Raw genomic sequence first — 26356 nt, 5'->3', positions numbered from 1 at the left:
CAACTTTGAATTTACCCCAAGAGCTGAGAGAAAACTTGATCCTATACTTCAATCCGAGTTTCTTCTATAGTCCAACTTTGTTTCTCTACCATCAAGCTTCTCCTTTGTTGCTGCTCCAAGCCCCGTCCAAGGTGACCTTGAATACTTTCAGGGATGGGACACCCACAACTTCTCTGGGCAACCTGTTCCAGTGTTCCAGCACTCCCACAGTAAAAAAGGCCTTCCTTTCATCTAATATGTGTAGGAAATCATAAATCTAGGCATAGAAGCTTGGAGTGCAAATTTGAAATTCTTTGGATTTGAAGCACATTTTATATGAATACTGACTTACAGATGACTAAAAGATGTTGATGGGCATTTGAGCTGACAAGTTTTGAAAAAGTGCACGGAAATTAAAATTGAAACCACTAAAATTAAAAACTCCTTGCCATTTTCTTTTTCCTCTCCTATTCAAAATTGCATATGTCAGATATCAGTGCTTCATGCAAACCTCTCAGATGCTCTCAGAGAAAAAGCTTTTCTTTCAGACTAAGTTGCGGTTGACGTAGAACACTAGCAGGAGTGAAAGATTTTCTGGGCATCGGGGCAGCCCGTTCTCCTTGGATTTGTGTGCAGAATGCATTTTATCCAAACTGGAAAATAGATCCCAGCTCTGTTCTATTCATCATTCTTACTTGATCAGGCCAGAAGATTCTGTGAAAAGTAGCCTGTGGACCTTGAAGACAGCGCATGTGAACCAGATGAGAGGTGATAGAGAAGTTGAGGGAGAGAAGAAAGAGCATGAGGCTGAAACCAGAAAGTATTTCTCCACGTGATCATGGAAGATTGCAGGAGCCACTTGGTACTATCAAACCAGCCCAACTTGGCACTTGTGCCACCTTGGGTCTGGGAGCCATGTTGCATATCGTGCATTTTAAGGAGCCAGCTGGCCACACCCAGCCATATGCCCCCAAACACAAACCAAGGCCCTTTTCTCTGGCAAACAAAACTCAGCTGCCCTGCTTCTGGATGGCAGATTGCAGGAACCACTTGGTACTATCAAACCAGCCCAACTTGGCACTGGTGCCACCATGGGTCTGGTCACCATCCTGCCTATTGTAGCTTTTCAGGAGCCAGCCGGTCACTCTCAGCCATAGGCCCCCAAACACAAACCTCGGCCCGTTTCCCTGGCAAACAAAAGTAAGCTGCCCCGCTTCTGCATGGCAGATTGCAGGAGCTACTTAGTACTATCAAATCAGCCCGACTTGGCACAGGTGCCACCTTGGATCTGGGAACCATCCTGTGTATCGTGGATTTTCAGGGGCCAGCCGGCCACTCTCAGCCACATGCCCCCAAAAACAAACCACGGACCTTTTCTCTGGCAAACAAAAATCAGCTGCCCCACTTCTGGATGGCAGATTGCAGGAGCCACTTGGGACTATCACACCAGCACAACATGGCACTGCTGCCACCTTGGATCTGGGAACAATCCTGCGTATTGTACATATTCAGGAACCAGCCGAACACTCCCAGCCACAGGCCCCCAAACACAAACAACGGCCCTTTTCTCTGGCAAACAAAACTCAACTGTCCCTCTTCTGGATGGCAAATTGCAGGACGCACTTGGTACTACAAAAAGAGCCCGACTTGGCAGTGGTGCCACCTTGGCTCTGGGAACCATCCTGCGTATCGAGCATTTTAAGGAGCCAGCCGGCAATTCCCAGCCGTATGCCCCAAAAAGAAACCATGGACCTTTTCTCTGGCAAAAAAAACTCAGCTGTCCCGCTTCTGGATGGCAGATTGCAGGAGTTACTTTGAACCATACAACCAGCCTTACTTGGCACTGGTGCCACCTTGGATCTGGGAACCATCCTGCCTATCGTTGATTTTCAGGGGCCAGCCGGCCACTCTCAGCCATAGGCCCCCAAACCAAAACCTAGGCCTATTTCTCTGGCAAACAAAAGTAAGCTGCCCTGCTTCTGGATGGCAGATTGCAGGAGACACTTGGTACTATCAAACCAGCCCGACTTGGCACTGGTGCGACCTTGGATCTGGGAACCATGCTCTGTATCGTGGATATTCAGGGGCCAGCCGGCCACTCTCAGCCATATGTCCCCAAACAGAAACCTCGGCCCGTTTCTCTGGCAAACAAAACTCAACTGCCCCTCTTCTGGATGGCAAATTGCAGGATGAACTTGATACTAAAACCGCAGGCCGACTTGGTAGTGGTGACACCTTGGGCCTGGGAACCATCATGCGTATCGAGCATTTTAAGGAGCCAGCCGGCCACTCCCAGCAATATGCCCCCAAAAACAATCCACGGAATTTTCCTCTGGCAAACAAAAATCAGCTGCCTCGCTTCTGGATGGCAGATTGCAGGAGCCACTTTGCACCATCAAACCAGCCCGACTTGGCACTGGTGCCACATTGCATCTGGGAACCATGCTGCCTAGCGTGGATTTTCAGGAGCCAGCCGGCCACTCTCAGCTATATACCCCCAAACAAAACCCACGGCCCGTTTCCCTGGCAAACAAAATTAAGCTGCCCCGCTTCTGGATGGCAGATTGCAGGACGCACTTGGTAGTATCAAACCAGCAAAACTTGGCACTGGTGCCACCTTGGGTCTGGGAACCATCCTGCGTATCGTGGGTTCAAAGGAGCCAGCCGGTCACTCCCAGCCACAGGCCCCCAAATACAAACAATGTCGCTTTTCCCTGGAAAACAAAACTCGCCTGCCAACTTTTTGATGGCAGATTGCAGGAGCCACTTGGTACTATCAAACCAGCCCAACTTGGCACTGGTGCCACCATGGGTCTGGTAACCATCCTGCCTATTGTAGCTTTCCAGGAGCCAGCCGGTCACTCCCAGCCATAGGTCCCCAGTCACAAACCTCGGCCCGTTTCCCTGGCAAACAAAAGTAAGCTACCCCGCTTCTGGATGGCAGATTGCAGGACGCACTTGGTACTATCAAACCAGCCCAACTTGGCACTGGTGCCACCTTGGGTCTGGGAACCATGCTGCGTAACACAGATTCTAAGGCGCCAGTCGGCCACTACGAGCCACAAGCCCCCAAACACAAACAACGGCGCTATTCTCTGGCAAACAAAACTCAACTGCCCCTCTTCTGGATGGCAAATTGCAGGACGCACTTGGTACTATAAAAACAGCCCGACTTGGCACTGGTGCCCCCTTGGGTCTGGGAACCATCCTGCGTATCGATCTTTTTAATGAGACAGCCGGCCACTCCCAGCCATATGCCCCCAAACACAACCCACGGCCCTTTTCTCTGGCAAACAAAACTCAACTGCACCGCTTCTGGATGGCAGATTGCAGGAGCCACTTGGTACTATCAAACCAGCCCGACTTGGCACTGGTGCCACCTTGGGTCTGGGAACCATCCTGCGTATTGTGGGTTGTCAGGAGCCAGCCGAACACTCTCGGCCACAGACCCCAATTAAAAACAACGGCCCGTTTCACAGGCAAACAAAACTCAGCTGCCCCGCTTCTGGATGGGAGATTGCAGGAGGCACTTGGTGTAATCAAACCAGCCCGACTTGGCACTGGTGCCACCTTGGGTCTGGGAACCATCCTGCGTATCGTGGATTCTAAGGAGCCAGCCGGCCACTCCTAGCCACAGGCCCCCAAACAAAAACCTAGGCCTATTTCTCTGGCAAACAAAAGTAAGCTGCCCTGCTTCTGGATGGCAGATTGCAGGAGACACTTGGTACTATCAAACCAGCCCGACTTGGCACTGGTGCCACCTTGGATCTGGGAACCATGCTCTGTATCGTGGATATTCAGGGGCCAGCCGGCCACTCTCAGCCATATGTCCCCAAACAGAAACCTCGGCCCGTTTCTCTGGCAAACAAAACTCAACTGCCCCTCTTCTGGATGGCAAATTGCAGGATGAACTTGATACTAAAACCGCAGGCCGACTTGGTAGTGGTGACACCTTGGGCCTGGGAACCATCATGCGTATCGAGCATTTTAAGGAGCCAGCCGGCCACTCCCAGCAATATGCCCCCAAAAACAATCCACGGAATTTTCCTCTGGCAAACAAAAATCAGCTGCCTCGCTTCTGGATGGCAGATTGCAGGAGCCACTTTGCACCATCAAACCAGCCCGACTTGGCACTGGTGCCACATTGCATCTGGGAACCATGCTGCCTAGCGTGGATTTTCAGGAGCCAGCCGGCCACTCTCAGCTATATGCCCCCAAACAAAACCCACGGCCCGTTTCCCTGGCAAACAAAATTAAGCTGCCCCGCTTCTGGATGGCAGATTGCAGGACGCACTTGGTAGTATCAAACCAGCAAAACTTGGCACTGGTGCCACCTTGGGTCTGGGAACCATCCTGCGTATCGTGGGTTCAAAGGAGCCAGCCGGTCACTCCCAGCCACAGGCCCCCAAATACAAACAATGTCGCTTTTCCCTGGAAAACAAATCTCGCCTGCCAACTTTTTGATGGCAGATTGCAGGAGCCACTTGGTACTATCAAACCAGCCCAACTTGGCACTGGTGCCACCATGGGTCTGGTCACCATCCTGCCTATTGTAGCTTTCCAGGAGCCAGCCGGTCACTCCCAGCCATAGGTCCCCAGTCACAAACCTCGGCCCGTTTCCCTGGCAAACAAAAGTAAGCTACCCCGCTTCTGGATGGCAGATTGCAGGAGCCACTTGGTACTATCAAACCAGCCCAACTTGGCACTGGTGCCACCTTGGGTCTGGGAACCATGCTGCGTAACACAGATTCTAAGGCGCCAGTCGGCCACTACGAGCCACAAGCCCCCAAACACAAACAACGGCGCTATTCTCTGGCAAACAAAACTCAACTGCCCCTCTTCTGGATGGCAAATTGCAGGACGCACTTGGTACTATAAAAACAGCCCGACTTGGCACTGGTGCCCCCTTGGGTCTGGGAACCATCCTGCGTATCGATCTTTTTAATGAGACAGCCGGCCACTCCCAGCCATATGCCCCCAAACACAACCCACGGCCCTTTTCTCTGGCAAACAAAACTCAACTGCACCGCTTCTGGATGGCAGATTGCAGGAGCCACTTGGTACTATCAAACCAGCCCGACTTGGCACTGGTGCCACCTTGGGTCTGGGAACCATCCTGCGTATTGTGGGTTGTCAGGAGCCAGCCGAACACTCTCGGCCACAGACCCCAATTAAAAACAACGGCCCGTTTCACAGGCAAACAAAACTCAGCTGCCCCGCTTCTGGATGGGAGATTGCAGGAGGCACTTGACACTGTGAAACCAGCCCCACTTGGCACTGGTGCCACCTTGGGTCTGGGAACCATGCTGCGTATCATGGATTTTCAGGAGCCAGCCGGCCACTCCCAGCCACAGGCCCCCAAACACAAACCACAGCCTTTTTGTCTGGCAAACAAAATTCAGCTGCCCCGCTTCTGGATGGCAGATTGCAGGAGCCACTTGGGACTATCACACCAGCACAACATGGCACTGCTGCCACCTTGGATCTGGGAACCATCCTTCCTATCGTGGATTTTCAGGGGCCAGCCGGTCACTCTCAGCCATAGGCCCCAAACACAAACCACGGCCCTTTTCTCTGGAAAACAAAACTCAACTGCCCCTCTTCTGGATGGCAGATTGCAGGAGCCACTGGGTACTATGAAACCAGCCCTACTTGGCACTGATGCCACCTTGGGTCTGGGAACCATGCTGCGTATCATGGATTTTCAGGAGCCAGCCGGCCACTGCCAGCCACAGGCCCCGAAACACAAACAACAGCCTTTTTCTCTGGCAAACAAAATTCAGCTGCCCCGCTTCTGGATGGCAGATTGCAGGAACCACTTGGTACTAACAAAACAGCCCGACTTGGCACTGATGCCACCTTGGGTCTGGGAACCATCCTGCGTATCGTGGATTCAAAGGAGCCAGCTGGCCAGTCCCAGCCACAGGCCCCAAAACACACACAACGGTGCTTTTCCCTGGAAAACAAAACTCGCCTGCCAAACATTTGATGGCAGATTGCAGGAGCCACTTGGTACTATCAAACCAGCCCGACTTGGCACTGGTGCCACCATGGGTCTGGTCACCATCCTGCCTATCGTAGCTTTTCAGGAGCCAGCCAGCCACCCCCAGCCAGAGGCCCCCAGACAAATATTTCGGCCCGTTTCCCTGGCAAACAAAAGTAAGCTGCCCCGCTTCTGGATGGCAGATTGCAGGAGCCACTTGGTACTATCAAACCAGCCCAACTTGGCACTGGTGCCAACTCAGGTCTGGGAACCATCCTGCGTATCGTGGGTTCTAAGGAGCCAGCTGGCCACTCCCAGCCACAGGCCCCCAAACACAAACAACGGCGCTTTTCCCTGGAAAACAAAACTCGCCTGCCAACTTTTTGATGGCAGATTGCAGGAGCCACTTGGTACTATCAAACCAGCCCAACTTGGCACTGCTGCCACCATGGGTCTGGTCACCATCCTGCCTATCGTAGCTTTTCAGGAGCCAGCCGGTCACTCCCAGCCATAGGCCCCCAGACACAAACCTCGGCCCGTTTCCCTGGCAAACAAAAGTAAGCTGCCCCGCTTCTGCATGGCAGATTGCAGGAGCTACTTAGTACTATCAAACCAGCCCGACTTGGCACTGGTGACACCTCTGGTCTGGGAACCATCCTGCCTATCGTGGATTTTCAGGGGCCAGCCGGCCACTCTCAGCCATATGCCCCAAAAACAAACCACGGCCCTTTTCTCTGGCAAACAAAACTCAACTGCCCCTCTTCTGGATGGCAAATTTTAGGACGCACTTTGTACTACGAAAACCGCCCGACGTGGCACTGGTGCCACCTTGTGTCAGGGAACCATCCTGCATATCGAGCTTTTTAAGGAGCCAGCCGGCCACGCCCAGCCATATACCCCCAAAAACAAACCACGGACCATTTCTCTTGGAAACAAAAATCGGCTGCCCCGCGTCTGTATGGCAGATTGCAGGAGCCACTTTGCACCATCAAACCAGCCCGACTTGGCACTGGTGCCACCTTGGGTCTGGGAACAATCCTGCATATCGTGGATTCTAAGGAGCCAGCCGGCCACTCCCTGCCACAGGCCCCCAAACACAAACAACGGCGCTTTTCCCTGGAAAACAAAATTCGCCTGCCAGCTTTTTGATGGCAGATTGCAGGAGCCACTTGGTACTATCAAATCATCCCAACTTGGCACTGGTGCCACTATGGGTCTGGGAACCATCCTGCCTATTGTAGCATTTCAGGAGCCAGCCGGTCACTCCCAGCCATAGGCCCCCAGACACAAACCTCGGACCGTTTCCCTGGCAAACAAAATTAAGCTGCCCCGATTCTGGATGGCAGATTGCAGGAGCCACTTGGTTGTGTCAAACCAGCCCGACTTGGCACTGGTGCCACCTTGGGTCTGGGAACCATCCTGCGTAACGTGGATTCTAAGCAGCCACCCGGCCACTCTGAGCCACAGGCCCCCAAACACAAACAACGGCGCTTTTCCCTGGAAAACAAAACTCGCCTGCCAACTTTTTGATGGCAGATTGCAGGAGCCACTTGGTACTATCAAACCAGCCCAACTTGGCACTGGTGCCACCTCTGGTCTGGGAACCATCCTGCCTATTGTAGCTTTTCAGGAGCCAGCCGGTCACTCCCAGCCATAGACCCCCAGACACAAACCTCGGCCCGTTTCCCTGGAAAACAAAAGTAAGTTACCCCGATTCTGGATGGCAGATTGCAGGAGCCACTTGGTACTATCAAATCAGCCCAACTTGGCACTGGTGCCACCATGGGTCTGGTAAACATCCTGCCTATCGTAGCTTTTCAGGAGCCAGCCGGTCACTCCCTGCCATAGGCCCCCGGACACAAACCTCGGCCCGTTTCCCTGGCAAACAAAAGTAAGCTGCCCCGCTTTTGGATGGCAGATTGCAGGATGCACTTGGTACTTACAAACCAGCCCGACTTGGCCCTGGTGCCACCTTGGCTCTGGGAACCATGCTGCGTAACGTAGATTCTACGAGGACAGGCGGCCACTCCCAGCCACAGGCCTCTAAACAAAAACAACGGCGCTTTTCCCTGGAAAACAAAACTCGCCTGCCAACTTCTTGATGGCAGATTGCAGGAGCCACTTGGTACTATCAAACCAGCCCAACTTGGCACTGGTGCCACCATGGGTTTGGTCACCATCCTGCCTATCGTAGCTTTTCAGGAGCCAGCCGCTCACTCCCAGCCATAGGCCCCCAGACAAATACCTCGGCACGTTTCCCTGGCAAACAAAAGTAGGCTGCCCCGCTTCTGGATGGCAAATTGCAGGACGCACTTGGTACTACGAAAACAGCCCGACTTGGCACTGATGCCACCTTGGGTCAGGGAACAATCCTGCGTATAGAGCTTTTTAAGGAGCCAGCCGGCCACGTCCAGTCATATACCCCCAAAAAAAAAACCACGGAACTTTTCTCCAGCAAACAAAAATCCGCTGCCCCGCGTCTGGATGGCAGATTGCAGGAGCTATTTAGTATTATCAAAGCAGCCCGACTTGGCACTGGTGGCACCATGAGTCTGGTAACCATCCTGCCTATCGTGGCTTTTCAGTAGTCAGCCGGTCACTCCCAGCCATAGGCCCCCAGACAAATACCTCGGCCCGTTTCCCTGGGAAACAAAAGTAAGCTGTCCCGCTTCTGGATGGCAGATTGCAGGAGCCACTTGGTACTATCAAACCAGCCCAACTTGTTCCCAGACCCAAGGTGGCACCAGTGCCACGTGGGGCTGGTTTGATGGTGCAACGTGGCTCCTGCAATCTGCCATCCAAAAGCGGGGCAGCTTACTTTTGTTTGCCAGGGAAACGGGCCGAGGTTTGTGTCTGGGGGTCTATGGCTGGGAGTGACCGGCTGGCTCCTGAAAAGCTACGATAGGCAGGATGGTTCCCAGACCAGACGTGGCACCAGTGCCAAGTTGGGCTGGTTTGATAGTACCAAGTGGCTCCTGCAATCTGCCATCAAAAAGTTGGCAGGCGAGTTTTGTTTTCCAGGGAAAAGCACCGTAGTTTTTGTTTGGGGGCCTGTGGCTCAGAGTGGCCGGGTGGCTGCTTAGAATCCACGATACGCAGGATGGTTCCCAGACCCAAGGTGGCACCAGTGCCAAGTCGGGCTGGTTTGACACAACCAAGTGGCTCCTGCAATCTGCCATCCAGAATCGGGGCAGCTTAATTTTGTTTGCCAGGGAAACGGTCCGAGGTTTGTGTCTGGGGGCCTATGGCTGGGAGTGACCGGCTGGCTCCTGAAATGCTACAATAGGCAGGATGGTTCCCAGACCCATAGTGGCACCAGTGCCAAGTTGGGATGATTTGATAGTACCAAGTGGCTCCTGCAATCTGCCATCAAAAAGTTGGCAGGCGAATTTTGTTTTCCAGGGAAAAGCGCCGTTGTTTGTGTTTGGGGGCCTGTGGCTGGGAGTGGCCGGCTGGCTCCTTAGAATCCACGATATGCAGGATTGTTCCCAGACCCAAGGTGGCACCAGTGCCAAGTCGGGCTGGTTTGATGGTGCAAAGTGGCTCCTGCAATCTGCCATCCAGACGCGGGGCAGCGGATTTTTGTTTCCAAGAGAAATGGTCCGTGGTTTGTTTTTGGGGGTTTATGGCTGGGCGTGGCCGGCTGGCTCCTTAAAAAGCTCGATATGCAGGATGGTTCCCTGACACAAGGTGGCACCAGTGCCACGTCGGGCGGTTTTCGTAGTACAAAGTGCGTCCTAAAATTTGCCATCCAGAAGAGGGGCAGTTGAGTTTTGTTTGCCAGAGAAAAGGGCCGTGGTTTGTTTTTGGGGGCATATGGCTGAGAGTGGCCGGCTGGCTCCTGAAAAGCTACGATAGGCAGGATGTTTACCAGACCCATGGTGGCACCAGTGCCAAGTTGGGCTGATTTGATAGTACCAAGTGGCTCCTGCAATCTGCCATCCAGAATCGGGGTAGCTTACTTTTGTTTTCCAGGGAAACGGGCCGAGGTTTGTGTCTGGGGGTCTATGGTTGGGAGTGGCCGGCTGGCTCCTTAGAAACCACGATACGCAGGATGGTTCCCAGACCAGAGGTGGCACCAGTGCCAAGTTGGGCTGGTTTGATACTACCAAGTGGTTCCTGCAATCTGCCATCCAGAAGCGGGGCAGCTTACTTTTGTTTGCCAGGGAAACGGATCGTTGTTTGTGTTTGGGGGCCTATGGCTGGGACTGACCGGCTGGCTCCATAAAATCCACGATACGCAGGATGGTTCCCAGACCAGAGGTGGCACCAGTGCCAAGTCGGGCTGGTTTGATAGTACCAAGTGGCTCCTGCAATCTGCCATCCAGAAGCGGGGCAGCTTACTTTTGTTTGCCAGGGAAACGGGCCGAGGTTTGTGTCTCGGGGCCTATGGCAGGCAGTGACCGGCTGGCTCCTGAAAGCTACGATAGGCAGGATGGTGACAAGACCCATGGTGGCACCAGTGCCAAGTTGGGCTGGTTTGATAGTACCAAGTGGCTCCTGCAATCTGCCATCAAAACGTTGGCAGGCGAGTTTTGTTTTCCAGGGAAAAGCGCCGTTGTTTGTGTTTGGGGGCCTGTGGTTGGGAGTGGCCGGCTGGCTCCTTAGAAACCACAATACGCAGGATGGTTCCCAGACCAGAGGTGGCACCAGTGCCAAGTCGGGCTGGTTTGATAGTACCAAGTGGCTCCTGCAATCTGCCATCCAGAAGCGGGGCAGCTTAATTTTGTTTGCCACGGAAACGGGCCGTTGTTTGTGTTTGGGGGCCTGTGGCTTGGGAGTGGCCGACTGGCTCCTTAGAATCCACGATACGCAGGATGGTTCCCAGACCAGAGGTGGCACCAGTGCCAAGTCGGGCTGGTTTGATAGTACCAAGTGGCTCCTGCAATCTGCCATCCAGAAGCGGGGCAGCTTAATTTCCTTTGCCAGGGAAACGGGCCGAGCTTTGTGTCTGGGGGCCTATGGCTGGGAGTGACCGGCTGGCTCCTGAAAAGTTACGATAGGCAGGATGGTGACCAGACCCATGGTGGCACCAGTGCCAAGTTGGGCTGGTTTGATAGTACCAAGTGGCTCCTGCAATCTGCCATCAAAACGTTGGTAGGCGAGTTTTGTTTTCCAGGGAAAAGCGCCGTTGTTTTTGTTTGGGGGCCTGTGGCTGGGAGTGGCCGGCTGGCTCCTTAGAATCCACGATACGCACCATGGTATCCAGACCCAAGGTGGCACCAGTGCCAAGTTTTGCTGGTTTGATAGTACCAAGTGGTTCCTGCAATCTGCCATCCAGAAGCAGGGCAGCTTACTTTTGTTTGCCAGGGAAACGGGCCGAGGTTTGTGTCTGGGGGCCTATGGCTGCGAGTGACCGGCTGGCTCCTGAAAAGCTACGATAGCCAGGATGGTGACCAGACCCATGGTGGCACCAGTCCCAAGTTGGGCTGGTTTGATAGTACCAAGTGGCTCCTGCAATCTGCCATCAAAAGTTTGGCAGGCGAGTTTTGTTTTCCAGGGAAAAGCGCCGTTGATGTGTTTAGGGGCCTGTGGCTGGGAGTGGCCGGCTGGCTCCTTAGAATCCACCATACGCAGGATGGTTCCCAGACCCAAGGTGGCACCAGTGCCTAGTCGGGATAGTTTGATGGTGCAAAGTGGCTCCTGCAATCTGCCATCCAGAAGCGGGGCAGCTTACTTTTGTTTGCCAGGGAAACGGGCCGAGGTTTGTGTCTGGGGGCCTATGGCTGGGAGTGACCGGCTGGCTCCTGAAAAGCTACGATAGGCAGGATGGTGACCAGACCCAAGGTGGCACCAGTGCCAAGTTGGGCTGGTTTGATGGTACCAAGTGGCTCCTGCAATCTGCCATCAAAAAGTTGGCAGGCAAGTTTTGTTTTCCAGGGAAAAGCGCCGTTGTTTTTGTTTGGGGGCCTGTGGCTGGGAGTGGCCGGCTGGCTCATTAGAATCCACGATACGCAGGATGGTTCCCAGACTTGTCGTGGCACCAGTGCCAAGTCGGGCTGGTTTGATAGTACCAAGTGGATCCTGCAATCTGCCATCCAGAAGCGGGGCAGCTTACTTTTGTTTGCCAGGGAAACGGGCCGAGGTTTTTGTCTGGGGGCCTATGGCTGGGAGTGACCGGCTGGCTCCTGAAAAGCTACGATAGGCAGGATGGTGACCAGACCCATGGTGGCAGCAGTGCCAAGTTGGGCTGGTTTGATAGTACCAAGTGGCTCCTGCAATCTGCCATCAAAATGTTGGCAGGCGAGTTTTGTTTTCCAGGGAAAAGTGCCGTTGTTTGTGTATGGGTGCCTGTGGCTGGGAGTGGCCGGCTGGCTCTTTAGAATCCACGATACGCAGGATGGTTCCCAGACCAGTGGTGGCACCAGTGCCAAGTCGGGCGGGTTTGATAGTAACAAATGCGTCCTACAATCTGCCATCCAGAAGCGGGGCAGCTTACTTTTGTTTTCCAGGGAAACGGGCCGAGGTTTTTGTCTGGGGTCCTATGGCTGGGAGTGACCGGCTGGCTCCTGAAAAGCTACGATAGGCAGGATGGTGACAAGACCCATGGCGGCACCAGTGCCAAGTTGGGCTGGTTTGATAGTACCAAGTGGCTCCTGCAATCTGCCATCAAAAACTTGGCAGGCGAGTTTTGTTTTCCAGGGAAAAGCGCCGTTGTTTGTGTTTGGGGGCCTGTGGCTGGGAGTGGCCAGCTGGCTCCTTAGAATCCACGATACGCAGGATGGTTCCCAGACCAGAGGTGGCACCAGTGCCAAGTCGGGCTGGTTTGATAGTACCAAGTGGTTCCTGCAATCTGCCATCCAGAAGCGGGGCAGCTTACTTTTGTTTGCCAGGGAAACGGGCCGAGCTTTGTGTCTGGGGGCCTATGGCTGGGAGTGACCGGCTGGCTCCTGAAAAGCTACGATAGGCAGGATGGTGACCAGACCCATGGTGGCACCAGTGCCAAGTTGGGCTGGTTTGATAGTACCAAGTGGCTCCTGCAATCTGCCATCAAATTTGGCAGGCGAGTTTTGTTTTCCAGGGAAAAGCGCCGTTGTTTGTGTTTGGGGGCCTGTGGCTCAGAGTGGCCGGGTGGCTGCTTAGAATCCACGTTACGCAGGATGGTTCCCAGACCCAAGGTGGCACCAGTGCCAAGTCGGGCTGGTTTGACACAACCAAGTGGCTCCTGCAATCTGCCATCCAGAATCGGGGCAGCTTAATTTTGTTTGCCAGGGAAACGGTCCGAGGTTTGTGTCTGGGGGCCTATGGCTGGGAGTGACCGGCTGGCTCCTGAAATGCTACAATAGGCAGGATGGTTCCCAGACCCATAGTGGCACCAGTGCCAAGTTGGGATGATTTGATAGTACCAAGTGGCTCCTGCAATCTGCCATCAAAAAGCTGGCAGGCGAATTTTGTTTTCCAGGGAAAAGCGCCGTTGTTTGTGTTTGGGGGCCTGTGGCAGGGAGTGGCCGGCTGGCTCCTTAGAATCCACGATATGCAGGATTGTTCCCAGACCCAAGGTGGCACCAGTGCCAAGTCGGGCTGGTTTGATGGTGCAAAGTGGCTCCTGCAATCTGCCATACAGACGCGGGGCAGCGGATTTTTTTTTCCAAGAGAAATGGTCCGTGGTTTGTTTTTGGGGGTATATGGCTGGGCGTGGCCGGCTGGCTCCTTAAAAAGCTCGATATGCAGGATGGTTCCCTGACACAAGGTGGCACCAGTGCCACGTCGGGCGGTTTTCGTAGTACAAAGTGCGTCCTAAAATTTGCCATCCAGAAGAGGGGCAGTTGAGTTTTGTTTGCCAGAGAAAAGGGCCGTGGTTTGTTTTTGGGGCATATGGCTGAGAGTGGCCGGCTGGCCCCTGAAAATCCACGATAGGCAGGATGGTTCCCAGACCAGAGGTGTCACCAGTGCCAAGTCGGGCTGGTTTGATAGTACTAAGTAGCTCCTGCAATCTGCCATGCAGAAGCGGGGCAGCTTACTTTTGTTTGCCAGGGAAACGGGCCGAGGTTTGTGTCTGGGGGCCTATGGCTGCGAGTGACCGGCTGGCTCCTGAAAAGCTACGATAGGCAGGATGGTGACCAGACCCATGGTGGCACCAGTGCCAAGTTGGGCTGGTTTGATAGTACCAAGTGGCTCCTGCAATCTGCCATCAAAAAGTTGGCAGGCGAGTTTTGTTTTCCAGGGAAAAGCGCCGTTGTTTGTGTTTGGGGGCCTGTGGTTGGGAGTGGCCAGCTGGCTCCTTAGAACCCACGATACGCAGGATGGTTCCCAGACCTGAGTTGGCACCAGTGCCAAGTTGGGCTGGTTTGATGGTGCAAAGTGGCTCCTGCAATCTGCCATCCAGAAGCGGGGCAGCTTACTTTTGTTTGCCAGGGAAACGGGCCGAAATATTTGTCTGGGGGCCTCTGGCTGGGGGTGGCTGGCTGGCTCCTGAAAAGCTACGATAGGCAGGATGGTGACCAGACCCATGGTGGCACCAGTGCCAAGTTGGGCTGGTTTGATAATACCAAGTGGCTCCTGCAATCTGCCATCAAAAGTTTGGCAGGCGAGTTTTGTTTTCCAGGGAAAAGCACCGTTGTGTGTGTTTTGGGGCCTGTGGCTGGGAGTGGCCAGCTGGCTCCTTTGAATCCACGATACGCAGGATGGTTCCCAGACCCAAGGTGGCATCAGTGCCAAGTCGGGCTGGTTTGTTAGTACCAAGTGGTTCCTGCAATCTGCCATCCAGAAGCGGGGCAGCTGAATTTTGTTTGCCAGAGGAAAAGGCTGTTGTTTGTGTTTCGGGGCCTGTGGCTGGCAGTGGCCGGCTGGCTCCTGAAAATCCATGATACGCCGCATGGTTCCCAGACCCAAGGTGGCATCAGTGCCAAGTAGGGCTGGTTTCATAGTACCCAGTGGCTCCTGCAATCTGCCATCCAGAAGAGGGGCAGTTGAGTTTTGTTTTCCAGAGAAAAGGGCCGTGGTTTGTGTTTGGGGCCTATGGCTGAGAGTGACCGGCTGGCCCCTGAAAATCCACGATAGGAAGGATGGTTCCCAGATCCAAGGTGGCAGCAGTGCCATGTTGTGCTGGTGTGATAGTCCCAAGTGGCTCCTGCAATCTGCCATCCAGAAGCGGGGCAGCTGAATTTTGTTTGCCAGACAAAAAGGCTGTGGTTTGTGTTTGGGGGCCTGTGGCTGGCAGTGGCCGGCTGGCTCCTGAAAATCCATGATACGCAGCATGGTTCCCAGACCCAAGGTGGCACCAGTGCCAAGTGGGGCTGGTTTCACAGTGTCAAGTGCCTCCTGCAATCTCCCATCCAGAAGCGGGGCAGCTGAGTTTTGTTTGCCTGTGAAACGGGCCGTTGTTTTTAATTGGGGTCTGTGGCCGAGAGTGTTCGGCTGGCTCCTGACAACCCACAATACGCAGGATGGTTCCCAGACCCAAGGTGGCACCAGTGCCAAGTCGGGCTGGTTTGATAGTACCAAGTGGCTCCTGCAATCTGCCATCCAGAAGCGGTGCAGTTGAGTTTTGTTTGCCAGAGAAAAGGGCCGTGGGTTGTGTTTGGGGGCATATGGCTGGGAGTGGCCGGCTGTCTCATTAAAAAGATCGATACGCAGGATGGTTCCCAGACCCAAGGGGGCACCAGTGCCAAGTCGGGCTGTTTTTATAGTACCAAGTGCGTCCTGCAATTTGCCATCCAGAAGAGGGGCAGTTGAGTTTTGTTTGCCAGAGAATAGCGCCGTTGTTTGTGTTTGGGGGCTTGTGGCTCGTAGTGGCCGACTGGCGCCTTAGAATCTGTGTTACGCAGCATGGTTCCCAGACCCAAGGTGGCACCAGTGCCAAGTTGGGCTGGTTTGATAGTACCAAGTGGCTCCTGCAATCTGCCATCCAGTAGCGGGGCAGCTGAATTTTGTTTGCCAGAGAAAAAGGCTGTTGTTTGTGTTTCGGGGCCTGTGGCTGGCAGTGGCCGGCTGGCTCCTGAAAATCCATGATACGCAGCATGGTTCCCAGACCCAAGGTGGCATCAGTGCCAAGTAGGGCTGGTTTCATAGTACCCAGTGGCTCCTGCAATCTGCCATCCAGAAGAGGGGCAGTTGAGTTTTGTTTTCCAGAGAAAAGGGCCGTGGTTTGTGTTTGGGGCCTATGGCTGAGAGTGACCGGCTGGCCCCTGAAAATCCACGATAGGAAGGATGGTTCCCAGATCCAAGGTGGCAGCAGTGCCATGTTGTGCTGGTGTGATAGTCCCAAGTGGCTCCTGCAATCTGCCATCCAGAAGCGGGGCAGCTGAATTTTGTTTGCCAGACAAAAAGTCTGTGGTTTGTGTTTGGGGGCCTGTGGCTGGCAGTGGCCGGCTGGCTCCTGAAAATCCATGATACGCAGCATGGTTCCCAGACCCAAGGTGGCACCAGTGCCAAGTGGGGCTGGTTTCACAGTGTCAAGTGCCTCCTGCAATCTCCCATCCAGAAGCGGGGCAGCTGAGTTTTGTTTGCCTGTGAAACGGGCCGTTGTTTTTAATTGGGGTCTGTGGCCGAGAGTGTTCGGCTGGCTCCTGACAACCCACAATACGCAGGATGGTTCCCAGACCCAAGGTGGCACCAGTGCCAAGTCGGGCTGGTTTGATAGTACCAAGTGGCTCCTGCAATCTGCCATCCAGAAGCGGTGCAGTTGAGTTTTGTTTGCCAGAGAAAAGGGCCGTGGGTTGTGTTTGGGGGCATATGGCTGGGAGCGGCCGGCTGTCTCATTAAAAAGATCGATACGCAGGATGGTTCCCAGACCCAAGGGGGCACCAGTGCCAAGTCGGGCTGTTTTTATAGTACCAAGTGCGTCCTGCAATTTGCCATCCAGAAGAGGGGCAGTTGAGTTTTGTTTGCCAGAGAATAGCGCCGTTGTTTGTGTTTGGGGGCTTGTGGCTCGTAGTGGCCGACTGGCGCCTTAGAATCTGTGTTACGCAGCATGGTTCCCAGACCCAAGGTGGCACCAGTGCCAAGTTGGGCTGGTTTGATAGTACCAAGTGGCTCCTGCAATCTGCCATCCAGAAGCGGGGTAGCTTACTTTTGTTTGCCAGGGAAACGGGCCGAGGTTTGTGACTGGGGACCTATGGCTGGGAGTGACCGGCTGGCTCCTGGAAAGCTACAATAGGCAGGATGGTTACCAGACCCATGGTGGCACCAGTGCCAAGTTGGGCTGGTTTGATAGTACCAAGTGGCTCCTGCAATCTGCCATCAAAAAGTTGGCAGGCGAGTTTTGTTTTCCAGGGAAAAGCGACATTGTTTGTATTTGGGGGCCTGTGGCTGGGAGTGACTGGCTGGCTCCTTTGAACCCACGATACGCAGGATGGTTCCCAGACCCAAGGTGGCACCAGTGCCAAGTTTAGCTGGTTTGATACTACCAAGTGCGTCCTGCAATCTGCCATCCAGAAGCGGGGCAGCTTAATTTTGTTTGCCAGGGAAACGGGCCGTGGGTTTTGTTTGGGGGCATATAGCTGAGAGTGGCCGGCTGGCTCCTGAAAATCCACGCTAGGCAGCATGGTTCCCAGATGCAATGTGGCACCAGTGCCAAGTCGGGCTGGTTTGATGGTGCAAAGTGGCTCCTGCAATCTGCCATCCAGAAGCGAGGCAGCTGATTTTTGTTTGCCAGAGGAAAATTCCGTGGATTGTTTTTGGGGGCATATTGCTGGGAGTGGCCGGCTGGCTCCTTAAAATGCTCGATACGCATGATGGTTCCCAGGCCCAAGGTGTCACCACTACCAAGTCGGCCTGCGGTTTTAGTATCAAGTTCATCCTGCAATTTGCCATCCAGAAGAGGGGCAGTTGAGTTTTGTTTGCCAGAGAAACGGGCCGAGGTTTCTGTTTGGGGACATATGGCTGAGAGTGGCCGGCTGGCCCCTGAATATCCACGATACAGAGCATGGTTCCCAGATCCAAGGTGGCACCAGTGCCAAGTCGGGCTGGTTTGATAGTACCAAGTGTCTCCTGCAATCTGCCATCCAGAAGCAGGGCAGCTTACTTTTGTTTGCCAGAGAAATAGGCCTAGGTTTTTGTTTGGGGGCCTGTGGCTAGGAGTGGCCGGCTGGCTCCTAAGAATCCACGATACGCAGGATGTTTCCCAGACCCAAGGTGGCACCAGTGCCAAGTCGGGCTGGTTTGATAGTACCAAGTGGCTCCTGCAAACTCCATCAAAAAGTTGGCAGGCGTGTTTTGTTTTCCAGGGAACAGCGCCGTTGATTTTGTTTGGGGGCCTGTGGCTGGGAGTGGCCAGCTGGCTCCTTAGAATCCACGATACGCAGGATGGTTCCCAGACCCAAGGTGGCACCAGTGCCAAGTCGGGCTGGTTTGATAGTACCAAGTGGCTCCTGCAATCTGCCATCCAGAAGTGAGGCAGCTAAGTTTTGTTTGCGAGAAAAAAGGGCCGTGGTTTTTGTTGGGGGCCTGTGGCTGGGAGTAGCCGGCTGGCTCCTTAAAATCCACGATAGGCAGGATGGTTCCCAGACCCAAGGTGGCACCAGTGCCAAGTCGGGCTGGTTTGATAGTACCAAGTGGCTCCTGCAATCTGCCATCCAGAAGCGGGGCAGCTGAGTTTTGTTTGCCAGAGAAAAAGGCTGTGGTTTGTGTTTGGGGGCCTGTGGCTGGCAGTGGCCGGCTGGCTCCTGAAAATCCACGATACGCAGGATGGTTCCCAGACCCAAGGTGGCACCAGTGCCAAGTGGGGCTCGTTTGACAGTGTCAAGTGCCTCCTGCAATCTCCCATCCAGAAGCGGGGCAGCTGAGTTTTTTTTGCCAGGGAAACGGACCTTTGTTTTTGATTGGGCTCTGTGGCCGAGAGTGGTCGGCTGTCTCCTGACAATCCACAATACGCAGGATGGTTCCCAGACCCAAGGTGGCACCAGTGCCAAGTCGGGCTGGTTTGATAGTACCAAGTGTCTCCTGCAATCTGCCATCCAGAAGCGGGGCAGCTGAGTTTTGTTTGCCAGAGAAAAGGGCCGTGGGTTGTGTTTGGGGGCATATGGCTGGGAGTGGCCACCTGGCTCCTTAAAATGCACGATACGCCGCATGGTAACCAGACGCAAGGTGGCACCAGTGCCAAGTCAGGCTGTTTTTGTAGTACCCAGTGGCTCCTGCAATTTGCCATCCAGAAGCGGGGCAGTTGAATTTTGTTTGCTAGAGAAAAGGGCTGTGGTTTGTGTTTGGGGGCCTATGGCTGAGAGTGGCCGGCTGGCCCCTGAAAATCAACGATAGGCAGGATGGTTCCCAGATCCAAGGTGGCACCAGTGCCAAGTAAGGCTGGTTGTATGGTTCAAAGTCACTCCTGCAATCTGCCATCCAGAAGCGGGACAGCTGAGTTTTTTTTGCCAGAGAAAAGGTCCATGGTTTCTTTTTGGGGCATACGGCTGGGAATTGCCGGCTGGCTCCTTAAAATGCTCGATACGCAGGATGGTTCCCAGAGCCAAGGTGGCACCACTGCCAAGTCGGGCTCTTTTTGTAGTACCAAGTGCGTCCTGCAATTTGCCATCCAGAAGAGGGGCAGTTGAGTTTTGTTTGCCAGAGAAAAGGGCCGTTGTTTGTGTTTGGGGGCCTGTGGCTGGGAGTGTTCGGCTGGTTCCTGAATATGTACGATACGCAGGATTGTTCCCAGATCCAAGGTGGCAGCAGTGCCATGTTGTGCTGGTGTGATAGTCCCAAGTGGCTCCTGCAATCTGCCATCCAGAAGTGGGGCAGCTGATTTTTGTTTGCCAGAGAAAAGGTCCGTGGTTTGTTTTTGGGGGCATATGGCTGAGAGTGGCCGGCTGGCCCCTGAAAATCCACGATACACAGGATGGTTCCCAGATCCAAGGTGGCACCTGTGCCAAGTCGGGCTGATTTGATAGTACTAAGTAGCTCCTGCAATCTGCCATGCAGAAGCGGGGCAGCTTACTTTTGTTTGCCAGGGAAACGGGCCGAGGTTTGTGTTGGGGGCCTATGGCTGAGAGTGACCGGCTGGCTCCTGAAAAGCTACAATAGGCAGGATGGTGACCAGACCCATGGTGGCACCAGTGCCAAGTTGGGCTGGTTTGATAGTACCAAGTGGTTCCTGCAATCTGCCATCCAGAAGCAGGGCAGCTGAGTTTTGTTTGCCAGAGAAAAGGGCCTTGGTTTGTGTTTGGGGGCATATGGCTGGGTGTGGCCAGCTGGCTCCTTAAAATGCACGATATGCAACATGGCTCCCAGACCCAAGGTGGCACAAGTGCCAAGTTGGGCTGGTTTGATAGTACCAAGTGGCTCCTGCAATCTTCCATGATCACGTGGAGAAATACTTTCTGGTTTCAGCCTCATGCTCTTTCTTCTCTCCCTCAACTTCTCTATCACCTCTCATCTGGTTCACATGCGCTGTCTTCAAGGTCCACAGGCTACTTTTCACAGAATCTTCTGGCCTGATGAAGTAAGGATGATGAATAGAACAGAGCTGGGATCTATTTTCCAGTTTGGATAAAATGCATTCTGCACACAAATCCAAGGAGAACGGGCTGCCCCGATGCCCAGAAAATCTTTCACTCCTGCTAGTGTTCTACGTCAACCGCAACTTAGTCTGAAAGAAAAGCTTTTTCTCTGAGAGCATCTGAGAGGTTTGCATGAAGCACTGATATCTGACATATGCAATTTTGAATAGGAGAGGAAAAAGAAAATGGCAAGGAGTTTTTAATTTTAGTGGTTTCAATTTTAATTTCCGTGCACTTTTTCAAAACTTGTCAGCTCAAATGCCCATCAACATCTTTTAGTCATCTGTAAGTCAGTATTCATATAAAATGTGCTTCAAATCCAAAGAATTTCAAATTTGCACTCCAAGCTTCTATGCCTAGATTTATGATTTCCTACACATATTAGATGAAAGGAAGGCCTTTTTTACTGTGGGAGTGCTGGAACACTGGAACAGGTTGCCCAGAGAAGTTGTGGGTGTCCCATCCCTGAAAGTATTCAAGGTCACCTTGGACGGGGCTTGGAGCAGCAACAAAGGAGAAGCTTGATGGTAGAGAAACAAAGTTGGACTATAGAAGAAACTCGGATTGAAGTATAGGATCAAGTTTTCTCTCAGCTCTTGGGGTAAATTCAAAGTTGTACAAAATGACATTTATCTGTGCTATTCACTACTGTAACAGAAAGTTTCATGAAAACTGTACAGAAGATAGTAAATTTTAAAAGAGATAAGAATTACAGCATAAAATCCATGGGATAGGTTACAACATGAGACACTCTCTAAGAGAAAATCTCTGTGTTTCAGCACTTCATCAGGGTAAGATTTCATGAAGTGCCAAAGAAGGCGGCAAAATATCATTCGGGACATTATTTACTGGAATTCAGCCTGGCCATTAGTAGGAACTGCCTTTGAACATATCATGTAGATATACCACACACACTTTCCCTTCACTGAAAAATTACTGTTTACAACAAATAAGCAATTGACGATCAAAATTGATTGAAAGCATCTTAAACATGTCAAGTATTTCATTGTAGATGATCTGTGATCCAAATGCTTCTTCCACCTTCGAGAGGGACAGAAGAATTCTTCCATATCATGATGGTTTAAAATTGTATCAACCAATGTTTTCTGCTGAAAAGATATCATCTATTTTTTTCTATTTTTGGAAGAAAATATTCCTAGACATACAACAGGTGAGAACTAAGTAATTTTAAAGAAACAAATGAAATGAAAATATTCTGTAAATAGAATGAAATGAAAAGCTGTGTTTTAAATAGGAGCTAAATATTAAACAGAATTTTTGTACCAGGCATTTGAATTACTGCACCAGCTCTTTTGCCCATCAAGAGAGGCATTTAGCATTTCAGTCTTTTCCAAGGTGTTCATGATCTGCTATGCTGATCTCTGTGTGTGCCTAGGTGTGTGTGGAGGGGGGGGCATATGAAGGGGAGTGTGTATGTTTGCTTTACAATTGTTGTGGCAGATTCATGCCTCAGCTCCACATTTTGTTTTAAAAAGGTCACACCGAGTGGATATGAAGTTTACTATCAACAAGAGATCGATTCCCAAATCATCCATTTGACTCTCCCTTATAAATCATGTGCTTTGTTGCATATTTTATCAAATATACTTTCAAGCCAGATGGAGGAAGGAGGATGTGGGAATCCCTCCACCATCTTGCAACTTTTATGTAAGTAGGTTTTCAAGAAAATCATCATTTCTCTTTTAAATATGTCTGGAACAGGCATGATGGTAGTGTCAACCTGTTGGAGTTTTTGTTGCTGGAAGAAGTTGTACAAAAGGATTGGTTTTTACATTGACCAGTTACTGAATCAAGCGCAGGAATACATTGGAAATTTAGCTGGGGGTTCCTTTTCCCAGCAGACTACTTCTAGAACGAGCTTGTACACTGAAGCTGACTCTTTTGCTCTCTTTTTGTTTCTTTCCTATTTTCTTGGCTTCTTTGCCACTATCTAGACAATTTTGGAACTTTGTTCCCAACTAAAATGGTTTCAATAGTCTGATTGTGATCATACATTTTTACAAGGAATTTTTAAAATCTTTCCTCGAGTCCAGAAAGTCAAGGACTTAGATCTTTTTCTTCCCTTATCAATATTGCCATGAAATTGATAAATAAAGACCAACTCTTTATTTTTGTTTTTAACCCACGTAGATAATTCCCATCCATTAATCCATTTTGTGGACCAATAGCTGCCATTCTGATGGAAGCTGTCACTTCTTAACAATAGGCATTCTGTGACTATGTTGACAGCACTTTGGGTGAAGATCCTAACTGGTCTTAGATATACATAGGGAGAAATTTGCTCAGCCAGTGTCAGTCTTAAGCATGCGTATCAGAAGATCTTTCTAGAGCTGGGAATTTTCCCATGAAAGGGATTCAGTTAGGGAAGAGACACTTGTGCCAGAGTTTTACATTCTTCTTGAACACTGCTTAAGGAACTTAGATGCCATGTCCATTTGGATCTCTGTCTGCACAGAACTTTGTCATGCCAGTGCTTTGAAATGCATCTTGAAGAGAATTCACTAGCACAGAATGAAAGAGAGTGGAAGGGGTTGGTGGGGCTAACCAGGCCCAACCCCCCTGCCTAAACCAGGATACCTAGAGCCTCTTGCCCAGGATTCTATCTGGGTGTACTTTTAATGTCTTCAAAGATCCAGGCTCCACAATCTTTCTGGGCAGTCTGTGCCGTGGTTCAGTCACCCTGACAGTAAAGAAACATTTACTGATGTTCAAAGGCAATCTCCTGTATTTCAGTGTGTGCCCACTGCCTCTTGTCTTTTCCCTCAGCATCACTGAAAAGACACTGATTCCCTCCCCTTTGCACTATTGCTTCCATATGTATGTGTGATGCCATGTAGAGGTATGTCAAAAACCTCCCTGAAGCCCAGGCAGATAATATTCCCTTCATCTACCAGTCAAGTTGATTCATCAGAGGAGTTTAAAGTGATGTTCAGCATGAAATTCCCCTGAAAAATCATGCTAACTACATTATTTGGTCATCTGTCATGTGCCTGGCAAGGATTTCCAGGAAGAGCTGCTTCATCAACTTCCTGGGGATAAAAAAGAGGCTGGCTGGTTTGTACTATGGCGAGTCCTCTTAATTGCCTTTTTTGAAGATGGGTGTCATTTGCTAACATCCACTCTTTAGCCTCTCTTGTCGTCTACATCTTAGCAAAACGCTTTTCCACTATGTCTGGCTAGGAAAAACTGTGCCAGCACAGAAAACATCTCCCATCGTGTTCTAGAAGTTGCACGGATGTCTGCCAAGTGTTTGGCAGGAAGAAAAGAAAAGTTGTCCAAAACAGCTTCCAATCGAATGTTCCTGTGATTGGAAAAGTCAGGAGAGTGCAAAGGTACTGTTTTCTATCAGTTGGCAAGGTGCGCACACAATCCCAGTGTTGTACAGCTTGCTTCTTCACCTTCCCGAAGCTGCCGCTCTCGCCGGCTGCCGGAGCCCAAGAAGCGGCTTCTTCGCGCAAAGACGATTGTGCCGCTCACAGGGCTCTCCTTAGCGCGGCTTCTGCCGAAAGACGCCCGGCAGCGGCTCTTACCTCCGGAGAGCATCCTACCTTCGTCTTTAGCTCCTCTTCTCATCTACACCTCGGCAAAAAGCTTCTCCACTATGTCTGGCTAGGAAAAACTGTGCCAGCACAGAAAACATCTCCCATCGTGTTCTAGAAGTTGCACGGATGTCTGCCAAGTGTTTGGCAGGAAGAAAAGAAAAGTTGTCCAAAACAGCTTCCAATCGAATGTTCCTGTGATTGGAAAAGTCAGGAGAGTGCAAAGGTACTGTTTTCTATCAGTTGGCAAGGTGCGCACACAATCCCAGTGTTGTACAGCTTGCTTCTTCACCTTCCCGAAGCTGCCGCTCTCGCCGGCTGCCGGAGCCCAAGAAGCGGCTTCTTCGCGCAAAGACGATTGTGCCGCTCACAGGGCTCTCCTTAGCGCGGCTTCTGCCGAAAGACGCCCGGCAGCGGCTCTTACCTCCGGAGAGCATCCTACCTTCGTCTTTAGCTCCTCTTCTCATCTACACCTCGGCAAAAAGCTTCTCCACTATGTCTGGCTAGGAAAAACTGTGCCAGCACAGAAAACATCTCCCATCGTGTTCTAGAATTTGCACGGATGTCTGCCAAGTGTTTGGCAGGAAGAAAAGAAAAGTTGTCCAAAACAGCTTCCAATCGAATGTTCCTGTGATTGGAAAAGTCAGGAGAGTGCAAAGGTACTGTTTTCTATCAGTTGGCAAGGTGCGCACACAATCCCAGTGTTGTACAGCTTGCTTCTTCACCTTCCCGAAGCTGCCGCTCTCGCCGGCTGCCGGAGCCCAAGAAGCGGCTTCTTCGCGCAAAGACGATTGTGCCGCTCACAGTGCTCTCCTTAGCGCGGCTTCTGCCGAAAGACGCCCGGCAGCGGCTCTTACCTCCGGAGAGCATCCTACCTTCGTCTTTCGCGTCTTTTGTAGTCTACATCTTAGCAAAACGCTTTTCCACTATGTCTGGCTAGGAAAAACTGTGCCAGCACAGAAAACATCTCCCATCGTGTTCTAGAAGTTGCACGGATGTCTGCCAAGTGTTTGGCAGGAAGAAAAGAAAAGTTGTCCAAAACAGCTTCCAATCGAATGTTCCTGTGATTGGAAAAGTCAGGAGAGTGCAAAGGTACTGTTTTCTATCAGTTGGCAAGGTGCGCACACAATCCCAGTGTTGTACAGCTTGCTTCTTCACCTTCCCGAAGCTGCCGCTCTCGCCGGCTGCCGGAGCCCAAGAAGCGGCTTCTTCGCGCAAAGACGATTGTGCCGCTCACAGTGCTCTCCTTAGCGCGGCTTCTGCCGAAAGACGCCCGGCAGCGGCTCTTACCTCCGGAGAGCATCCTACCTTCGTCTTTCGCGTCTTTTGTAGTCTACATCTTAGCAAAACGCTTTTCCACTATGTCTGGCTAGGAAAAACTGTGCCAGCACAGAAAACATCTCCCATCGTTTTCTAGAAGTTGCACGGATGTCTGCCAAGTGTTTGGCAGGAAGAAAAGAAAAGTTGTCCAAAACAGCTTCCAATCGAATGTTCCTGTGATTGGAAAAGTCAGGAGAGTGCAAAGGTACTGTTTTCTATCAGTTGGCAAGGTGCGCACACAATCCCAGTGTTGTACAGCTTGCTTCTTCACCTTCCCGAAGCTGCCGCTCTCGCCGGCTGCCGGAGCCCAAGAAGCGGCTTCTTCGCGCAAAGACGATTGTGCCGCTCACAGGGCTCTCCTTAGCGCGGCTTCTGCCGAAAGACGCCCGGCAGCGGCTCTTACCTCCGGAGAGCATCCTACCTTCGTCTTTCGCGTCTTTTGTAGTCTACATCTTAGCAAAACGCTTTTCCACTATGTCTGGCTAGGAAAAACTGTGCCAGCACAGAAAACATCTCCCATCGTGTTCTAGAAGTTGCACGGATGTCTGCCAAGTGTTTGGCAGGAAGAAAAGAAAAGTTGTCCAAAACAGCTTCCAATCGAATGTTCCTGTGATTGGAAAAGTCAGGAGAGTGCAAAGATACTGTTTTCTATCAGTTGGCAAGGTGCGCACACAATCCCAGTGTTGTACAGCTTGCTTCTTCACCTTCCCGAAGCTGCCGCTCTCGCCGGCTGCCGGAGCCCAAGAAGCGGCTTCTTCGCGCAAAGACGATTGTGCCGCTCACAGTGCTCTCCTTAGCGCAGCTTCTGCCGAAAGACGCCCGGCAGCGGCTCTTACCTCCTGAGAGTGGCAGCTTCGGGAAGATGAAGAAGCAAGCTGTACAACACTGGGATTGTGTGCGCACCTTGCCAACTGATAGAAAACAGTACCTTTGCACTCTCCTGACTTTTCCAATCACAGGAACATTCGATTGGAAGCTGTTTTGGACAACTTTTCTTTTCTTCCTGCCAAACACTTGGCAGACATCCGTGCAACTTCTAGAACACGATGGGAGATGTTTTCTGTGCTGGCACAGTTTTTCCT

Source organism: Melospiza melodia, chromosome 3, assembly GCF_035770615.1.
Source record: "Melospiza melodia melodia isolate bMelMel2 chromosome 3, bMelMel2.pri, whole genome shotgun sequence".
NCBI lineage: Eukaryota > Metazoa > Chordata > Aves > Passeriformes > Passerellidae > Melospiza > Melospiza melodia.
This window is presented reverse-complemented; position numbering follows the sequence as displayed.